The sequence below is a fragment of the Montipora capricornis genome, unplaced genomic scaffold, assembly GCF_036669925.1.
Source record: "Montipora capricornis isolate CH-2021 unplaced genomic scaffold, ASM3666992v2 scaffold_459, whole genome shotgun sequence".
Lineage (NCBI taxonomy): Eukaryota > Metazoa > Cnidaria > Anthozoa > Scleractinia > Acroporidae > Montipora > Montipora capricornis.
In genome coordinates this window covers 205,001-215,000 of record NW_027180194.1, presented here as the reverse complement: position 1 = coordinate 215,000, position 10,000 = coordinate 205,001, and the positions used below count along the sequence as shown (strand labels likewise).

At 39.8% G+C, this 10,000-nt stretch overlaps 1 pseudogene; it reads left to right on the top strand.

The window, feature by feature from the left end:
• The first annotated feature begins 2,109 nt into the window (after nt 1-2,109).
• Nucleotides 2,110-5,415, top strand: LOC138036113 (E3 ubiquitin-protein ligase TRIM71-like; annotated as a pseudogene).
• Nucleotides 5,416-10,000: the final 4,585 nt, after the last annotated feature.

The following is a 10,000-nucleotide window of genomic DNA, read 5'->3' as shown; positions in this document are numbered from 1 at the left end:
TATTGCGAAATTGTCATCGACAGTATTCAGTCGCGTGCCCATGTTGCCATATTGGTTTACTGAAACAAAAGGAGAGAATAGACGAAAAATCCCCACAGGAAGACCTTTTGCTTTAGACGCCGTCGTGAATTTACACTTTGCAAAGCATTTCTCTGCCATTTTCCAGCTGTTTCGCCTGCAGGGGGTGTTCCATCACAAGTTTCTTAGTCGGTGGGTCCGGACGAGCGAAATTGTGGCGAGGGCGAGAAAAAGCCGAGTGAAGACTGGGGTAGTAGGGTGCCCACTGCTCCAATTTTCACTCGGCTTTTTCTGACCCTCGCCACAATTTTGTTTCGTCCTTTTTTCGTCCTGACCATCGAGAGCCTGGAACATGTTAGAAGTAAAGGGCACCCAACGAGCAGATTAAGCCAAAAGCCTTTTAGAGACATTTCTAGGCTCTTTATAATGTATAAAGACTGCCTAAAGAGATGGTTTTATCACCTAGTACTACAATTTCTCTCGGTGTTAGGAAATCTTAGCTGAAAATTCAGGGGCACCCAACGACTAATTTGTAGTAAAATGTATAATTATTATACCCCAGTTAATGAAAATAAATGTTATTAAGGCATTTTCAGATGTTTTTCAGTGTTGCTGGGAAAACATTATCTGTTCCTTTTTCCCAGCAAGACACACAATAAATTTCCCAGCCAGCTAGATAAAATTGGTTGGTTTCCCAGCCAGCTGATCAAATTTATTTCCCAGCCAGGAATTCCGCGCGCTTTCAAATCTCTCGATCCAAACGACCGAACAAAAGCGACAAAACCGGGACAAAACAGGTTTTTTCCGCAAGTCCAATCACTCTGACCAGCAATCGTATGTTTGTGACTACTCTCTGGGAGAGGGAAGGGGTTCTCTTTTTTTATTTTTTTAGTCGTCCTCAGTCTTCAGAGAGTTTCTACAGCCAGCTCGGGTTGAAATGCTAGAAAAGTCAGTAATTCCCAGGCAAAACCTCTATCAATAACAAAATTTCCCAGCCAGCTAATCGAAACACCTGTATTTTTGCCAGCCTGCAAGATTCCTCTGGGGAACAGATAATGCGAGGAACAGATTCGTTGGGTGCCCCTGAAAATTGAAATGACCGAAAATTCGACCGAAATGACCGAATTTAGGAGTTAGAATAGTTTGACTCTCCCGAACACATGCTTCATCGAAGAAAAGTTTCCGAGTGGAATCAGTTTTGGTGTTTTGCTCACGGGTCAGTGACTGTTTGCACCCAATCATATAATTTGGGGCAACTCTGAGCACTTTCGCTTGGATAAAATTGCTCATTGGTAGTCGTTTAGTAAATATGACATTTTTCACTGATTTTTATTGACCGGGAGACATGAATAAGTTGTATGCGAAATAGGAATCGATGACAAATTTCAGTTACGCATGTAAGCTTTTTGTGTGATGTCTGATTATTAAAAAAACGTCTGAGTGGTATCGATAAAGGGATGCGCGATGTTTATTGCATTTTTGAGGTCAAAACGCCCGCATGTGAGGACCTTGGATTGTTTACGATGAAAATGCCATAAATAAAGCAAAATGATTACGAGAGGGAGAGTTTGAAGTTTTCCGTGATGCTTCGTATTCCCAGCACTGAATTTCTCATCAGATTTAGCAGAGCAGTTATGACACGGTACTGAATTTCTCATCAGATTTAGCAGAGCAGTTATGACACGGTACTGAATTTTTCATAAGATTTAGCAAAGCAGTTATGATACGGTACTGAATTTCTCATCAGATTTTGCAGAGCAGTTATGACACGGCAAAAATCACTCTTCCCCTTTCCCGTTTAATAGAGGCCTCGCATGGCAACAGATGAAACATAAATTAATTAACCAAACAGCAACAATAGGCCATTTTCGAAATATCAATGTTCAGCTTGATAGTGAGGCAGTTAGGACAAAAACAATAGAAACTCGTTGGAATGAATGTGAAAAATATTTACATATCACCCACTTTCCTTTGTCTTTGTCCTCTAAACCTCTCTTTCAAGCTGAATTACAAACATCACCTTAATTAATTAATAGGCTTTTCTTCGCATAAAGAATTCATAACAAACGTGACAGTTTGATGACGTGAATTTCTAAGAAGTCCAGGATATTAAAATACTTTACTTTAGACATTTTATTTGGTGGAGATGTTTTGCCCATTTTAAGGCGTATTCAACAGGAAATCCATACTTCTCTGCGTTTATCATGGATATCAAAACCTTTCTAGACAATATTCATGAGCAGGTTTGTTGTTCTGTATGTATGACCAGGTTCACTAATCCAAAGCAGCTTCCTTGCTTACTCAGTTTTTGCCTTCATTGCCTGCAAAGGATTCAACAAACGAGCGGAATTCGAGATACTATTTCATGCCCAGAGTGCAGGCGAAACTTCAGGATCCCTGGAAACGGTGATCTTAACGCTTTTCAAGCAAACTTTTGCGCCAACAGTTTGTTGGATGCTTTGCCTGTCACAGAATGCAATACGAGTGGCATCAAGTGTGGATTTTGCGAGAAAGTGACAAGCGGAGAATCTGCGTACTGCTTCACTTGTTGTTCGTTCTGGTGTGATAATTGCTTCCCTCTGCATAACCGTTTTAAAGCATTCAAGGAACACAACGCTTTGGCTTTGAAAGACTTTCGAGACGAGGACTTCGAGAACATTTTAAAGCAGCCGACACTTTGTGGGAAACACGAGAAGAAAAAACTGAAGTTTTTCTGTCAGGAGTGCAAAATAGCCATTTGCAACGCTTGTGCTCTAACAGATCACGAAGGTCACTCTAAGATTGTTTTGGAAGATGCCGCAAAGGAACGCAAATCGAGAGTCAATGCAGCAATTGAATCAAAGAAACGAAGAGCGCAGGAGAAGATGACAAGTATTGCGAAAATTGATGAAAGCTGCATTTCAATTCAAGAACAAGCCGCACGAGTGAAAAGCGACGTGCAGCAGTTTGCCGACAGTTTCATTGCAGCCATTGAAGCGCAAAAGAATCACATCTTTGATGAGGTGGAAAACAAAGTGCGAGAATCGTTGCAGCTCCTGGGAGAGCAAAGGCACGAGATTGAAGAAGACGTGAAAATGCAAGAAGCAGATATTGAAAAAACCCAAATGATTTTAAAGCGAAGCACAAACGCTCAAATCATGCAGCCCCATGCATTTTTGGATAAAATAGTTCAGGAAAAAGCTGAAGAAGATTCAGCGGACTGTGACATCGGACATGTGATGACTATTGTCTTTAAAAGGAACGAAAAGTTGTTTGATGATCTAAAAGTCCAACAATTAGGTTTCATCAGGATTCCTGGTTTAATCAGCAAAACGAGCTCGAAAAAATCTAGCGCTGAGGGAAAAGGAGTCACTGAAGGAACTGTTGGACTTGAAGCTGAGATTGTTGTAACAACAAGGAACGCACGAAAAGAACAATGTTACCAAGAACACGACCGCGTGACATTGGAAATCAGAAATTGTGAAGGCCGTGACAGTGCGATCAAGCCTCATATCCAAGATAACAAAGATGGTACTTACAAGGTCAGCTATTTTTCCAAGGAAACCGGAGCATGTCAGGCATCCGTGAAAGTCAAGGGAGAACATGTTCGTGGCAGCCCTTTTGAGGTTCAAGTCAAACGCAGACAGTTCAGATCAGTGTTATCCTTTGGACAAAAAGGTTCGGTTGCTGAAAGTCTATACGGGCCTTGGGGGGTAGCTGTGAATGACAATGATGAGATTGCAGTGAGTGAGTCTAATAACAACAGAGTACAGATATTTGCTAGTAATGGAACTCACTTAAGATCGTTTGGTAAAAAGGGTAATCAGCAGGGAGAGTTTAACTTTCCTCCTGGGATAGCTTTTCATGATAATAAGATTATAGTGACAGACCGTGACAACCACCGAGTTCAATTGTTTAGTGATGAGGGTCATTATCTTAATCAGTTTGGAGGAAAAGGAAGCCGGGATCACCAGCTTCAGTTTCCTCTTGGCCTCTCGATTGACAACGATGGCAACATTATGGTTGCCGATTATGATAACAGATTAATCAAAATCTTTTCACTCGATGGTCGGTTTTTACGCAGTAATCGGTACTGAAGGTTCTTTAATCAGTCCCTTTCATTGTATCCAACACGATAACTATCTTATTGTGTCAGACAGAGGTGATCACTGTATAAAAGTTTTTAATAGGGAGGGAGAGTTTCTTTATAAATTTGGAAAGCAGGGGAAGGGGGACGGGGAGTTCAATAACCCTAGCTGCCTGTCAGTGGACAGAGCGGGACATCTGCTGGTTTGTGATACCAGCAATGACCGAGTGCAGGTGTTTAAACTCAGCGGAGAGTTTGTAACTAAGTTTCGGGTAAGTGGTACAAGGGGAGGAGAGATCATTCACCCAGTTTCTACAGCAGTTCTTAGTGATGGTAAAATAATTGTCACCGAATTTAATAACCATCGTGTTCAGATTTTTGAATAGATGTATAACTTTTCCTGCCTGATTCTTGTCATTTAGCGTCGGCGACTTTAAAATTCCTTTGTTGGTAACAAAGTTCCCCATTACAATGAGAATTTCTTCATTTGAATCGTTTTTAAACGTAGTATTGTAGTGTAGTTCAAAGCGCATAGAGTTTCAATTTTAGATATTTCAGGGTTAAAACAATGTATTATAGAGGTTTTGAATTTACGCGTTAGTGGTTGTCTGAGATCTCTTAATTATAAAAGTACCCCAGCATGCATAATCAAAATTTGGTCCTGCATGTTTGCGACTTGCCTTAATCTCCACAATCAAAGACAGGCCAATCTAAAGAATTTTGGCTGAAAATTGTTTCCAACGGAGAGGAGATGACTTTTACACTGATATATCAATGTTAGGTGTTTTAAAAACACCGCGTACTCAGTTCTTAACCGCTGTAATATTTTATTCGCATATATTACACTTGTTTGAGGAAGAGATTATAAAGCTAAGAGTGAATTCGACATCTGCTTCTTTTATCCACCGCTTTTTAGATCGAGCTTGATAATTCATCCAAATCATCCGTTTCAAATCATCTTCACTTAATACCCGCTTTGAAAGAGGGGAGGCATTGCATCACAAGTGCCCGGTGCACTGAACGAGACTTTTGGAAAAGAGAACGCATGTTTTATGAGTCAAATGAGTCAATGAATCATGAGTCATGAGTCAATGGACTCACAGTCAATATAGCAATAATTTGTTGATTAAGCCTAAGCCCTCGTTTCAGTGATTAGGCCTAAGCACTCTCTGAAAATTTAATTTCTTGTAGGCGATGTGTGGTTTGTAGCAATATTTTAGCACTATATGTACACTGTAGAGCAATTACGATAACCCGTTTTGACACTGACGTAGGTATTGCTTAATACTTGGTGCAACCTTGCTTAATCACAATAAAACGTAAAAGGCGAATCTGTTGTGATTTTTCTATCCTCTGTCGAGTATCCCTCAGGTGCTTCCATGTCTTTCATGGCTGTATTAAAAAGTCATTAATAATTCATGAGCAAAACAGCCTATCAGCTCACCTATAAAACTTCACGTGCACGAGTTTTAAAAAGCGACAGAACATTCCTCATTATTATTCTTTATATACACCTTATTCCAAAATGGCCGTCATTACAGTATTCGTTTGTTTGCTTGCAAATTAGCCCTTGTTGCCTCGTACTTAAACTTAAAATTCAAATGAATATTTCACCTTGAACGAGGCAACAAGGGCTAATTTGCAAGCGAACAAAAGAATACTGAAATGGTGGCCATTTTGGAATAAGGTGAATAAAGCATAATAATAAGACACAGGTTGTTTTTCTTGTATGCTAATTTTCTTCTCTCACATTTTGCACCAATGTGTGGATTCCAAAGTTACACACTTTTTGAAGCAGTTCAAAAATTTTATCTGCTCTAAAAACACTCGGCTTCGCCTCGAGTTTTTACCCCGATAAAACACTGCTGATCGTTGTTTGAACGTTACGTTAAACTAGAGCAAATGTAATAGAATCCACAAAGAGATTAAATCTCTTTGTGGATTGACAACATTTGCTCTTTTACAAACAAACGGCTTCACGAAAAGCTGGTTATTAAACACCAAGGAATGAAGACGGGTGTTGTTAACTACAATTAGGCGCCTGGTCTTTCATATACCGGATCTGAAATGATTAATGTCCATAAAACAAAAGAACAAAGTGTCTGAACTTAACAATACCTAATTGGCAAGGCCTAATCGTTATAGGCCACTTCGGAAAATACCATAATACTCTTTGATGAAATGGTATATGAAATGAATCATATATGAACTGCGGATATGAAATCAAGTGAAGCTATGATCTTCGCAGTTATGAACGCAATTTTTACAATTGCGTAAAGAAGCCTGAAAAATTCAGGACTTCAACGGGGTTTGAACCCGTGACCTCGCGATTCCGGTGTGACTCTCTAACCAACTGAGCTATGAAGCCACTGACGTTGGGAGCTGGTCATTTGTGGGTTCTAATGGTCCCGTGAGGAATGAATCAATGATGAAATGGTATATGGAATGAATCATATATGAACTGCGGATATAAAATAAAGTGAAGCTATGATCTTCGCACTCATGAACGCAGTTTTTACAATTGCGTAAAGAAGCCTGAAAAATTCAGGACTTCAACGGGGTTTAAACCCGTGACCTCGCGATTCCGGTGCGAAGCTCTAACCAACTGAGCTATGAAGCCACTGACATTGGGAGCTGGTCATTTGTGGGTTCCAATGGTCCCGTTAGGAATGAATCAATGATGAAATGGTATATAAAATGAATCATATATGAACTGCAAAATTTTCAGGTTCCTTTCGCAATTGTAAAAACTGCGTTCATCACTGCGAAGATCATAGCTTCACTTGATTTCAGATCCGCAGTTCATATATGATTAATTTCACATACCATTTCATCATTGATTCATTCCTCACGGGACCATTAGAACCCACAAATGACCAGCTCGCAACGTCAGTGGCTTCATAGCTCAGTTGGTTAGAGCGTCGCACCGGAATCGCGAGGTCACGGGTTCAAACCCCGTTGAAGTCCTGAATTTTTCAGGCTTCTTTACGCAATTGTAAAAATTGCGTTTATAACTGCGAAGATCATAGCTTCACTTGATAATACACTTTGTTTGTAACCCCAAATTTTGCATAAGCATTGTTTTCGTTTTCTCTTGGGACAGTAGTAACTCCCAGGAGAAACTGGAAACAGTGCTTTCGCAAATTTTGGGGTGACAAACAAAGAGTATTATAGTATTTTCCGAAGTGGCCTATAACAATGGTTTCTTTGCAATCCGCCATTTTAGTCCGGTTTATGAAAGTCTACCCAAATAGGCGCTACGGCGTTGCATGTAGAAAACATTTGAAAACAAATTACATAAACTAGCATTAATATTGGATTATTAAAGTGAATTGGACAGTCGCTTTGGAAGCAATGGAGAAAGGTAGGAGTCTTGTAGGGCTGGAGTTTGAGGATACGAGCATGCACTTCTTGAGATGGTTTCGATTCTTTGATTGCACTCACGTGATAAGACGGCCATGTTGGTGCCAGAACAATAGGAAAACGTAGCTCAGGTTTTCCATGACAACATATAGAGTCATACCTTGGGAAGAGTAATTTAATTTCATGTAGGCGATGTATGTTTTGTGGCAATATCTTTTAAGTCTAGAAAAAGGTACACTATAGAGTGTACTAGGAAATCTACACAGTAGAGCAGTTACGATAACTAGTTTTGACGTAGGTATTGCTTATAATACTTGATGTAATCTTTCTTAATCAAAATATAAAACCTAAAAGACAAAATTTGTTATGATTTTTCTACATTTTGTTGAGTATCCTCAGTGCCTTCATAGCTGCAGAGAAACTTTAATATTCTCTATGCGGATTGCACAACATTTGCTCTTTACAAACAAATGAACTTGAACTGGTTATTAAACGCCACGCAGAGAAGATGGAGTGTGATGAGCTTCGTTCAGTTTGAGCAAGGAATTTTTGTTAACTGCAAATAAGCCCATATTTAAAAAAAAATACTCAGCTTGTTTTTTGGTTGTCTTGAAACTTTTTGCTTGTGCTACTAAAACGCGAAAGCAGTACGCTCGCCATGCACCTTTCCGCCGAAAAACCGTAGGTTCCAGCATTGCGACATTTCGGTCATTAGCTTACATGAAAAGTTGAACGTACGGATAGACGGTCCTAGGATGACGTTATCACCAAAACCCCAAATTTCTCGCATCGATGGGTTACCAAATTTCGCAACAATGGTTCTCCACGCGTGAGCGTCATCAAGGCGCGGCAGAGCTCCGCCATGAACTGTATTTTTCAAAGGGTATCAAGTGTACTACAGACATGTACAGGTCGGACAGAGAGTGGCTACACGCGCCCCTTGAATTCACGATTATCGTTAAGTCGTAATTTTCTCTGAACTCACTATTATCGTGAATTTAGAAGACTATAAGCTTGATATGGATTATGGAACCCACGTGTATGGACATAGGATTTGAACCTGGACTGTTATTAACCCGTCACCATCCTCTTGACCACCGGTACCACATCGCTAGTTGCTCGGGGACACGATGGGCTATGGCCTGGGGGGTCACTTTAGGACGTCAACACCAAGTAAAAAAGATCATTACATATCCTCCAAATAATCGGAACAGAATAGACTGGACTCCTGTTTTCCAAATGTGCAAGAATTATTAGCGATTTATTATTTTCTTTATTCATAACCGAGCTTCAAATTTACCAACAGTCGTTTATGAGTGTCACAGACTTTATTACACGCCTTTCAATGGAATTAAATTACAAGAATAATAAAACTATTCAAAATTTAAATGAATAAAAACCGAAGACATCGAACGGTTCAAGTTTGTTCCCACCTCGGGGTGTACCCAGCTGCTTCATTTCGCTTGCAAGTAACGGTGGAACTACATCAGATGTATTTTTCTCCTTTTCAAATACCTCCGTTGGATAACTTGACTTTTGTCGCTTGAGAATGGAGGTCGTAATTGCAAACCTTTCCGCCGTTTTCAGATTCGAAAATACGCGGGAAATCGCAGAAGGTTTGCATGGGATTATTGACCTCCAATAATGTTTGTTGGGAGCCTGGTGACGATCATAACGAAAAGAGAACCATTAATATACTTACTGCACAAGCCAGTGTTGATCTGATGACGAACACGCAAGATTAGAATAAGTCAGTAAATTTCATTGGACAGGTTTAATTGACTTAATTTCCACTGTGATTGGACCAAAGGATGACAAACTGTCAATTGAAATCGATCTGGGCGTATCTATCAATAGGTACACGTAGAGCATCACACTTTCGTGCAGGAGGTTATGACTTGCACCCTTGCCTGACCAACTCTGCGCCCAAGCCACAGGGCCACACCACAAGACCAATGACAGCAATTTCCTATTGAGACTGCCAACCAGCTTGCTCAGTAGGTACATGTAGATCATTGCACTTCCGTGCGGGAGGTTATGAGTTACATCCTTAGCTGAGCAATTCTCAGGGTCTTTAAATATGACAGTGAGAAGAAGGTTTTGCCTTTGTAATCCCAGCTGCAAATGGTTGGACTTTTTGTTTTCTCTGACAAGGAGGGTTTAAAAATGGGCTCTGCCTCACATCACTTGTTTATAAAATTCTGTGTGATACAGAGCACTCCTTACAGGTTCTAGTTTGGCATAAGGTGACATACCTGATTGGGGACGCCAAACACCAGGGTATATACCCCTATGCAAAACTAGTCCAAATAAAGTGATCTAGACCTTGTTATTAACTGCAACCGTGAGGAATGTCAACTGGATCCTGCTACAGTGGCATATGCTTTTGTATAATATGTTTAAACATTTCGTCAAACATTTTGTGAAATACATAGTTTTTCGTAATAATAATAATAATAATAATAATAATAATAATAATAATAATAATAGTAATAATATAAACAATAATATTAGTAGTTTTAGTTTGGATGACACTTACACATACATTCATTC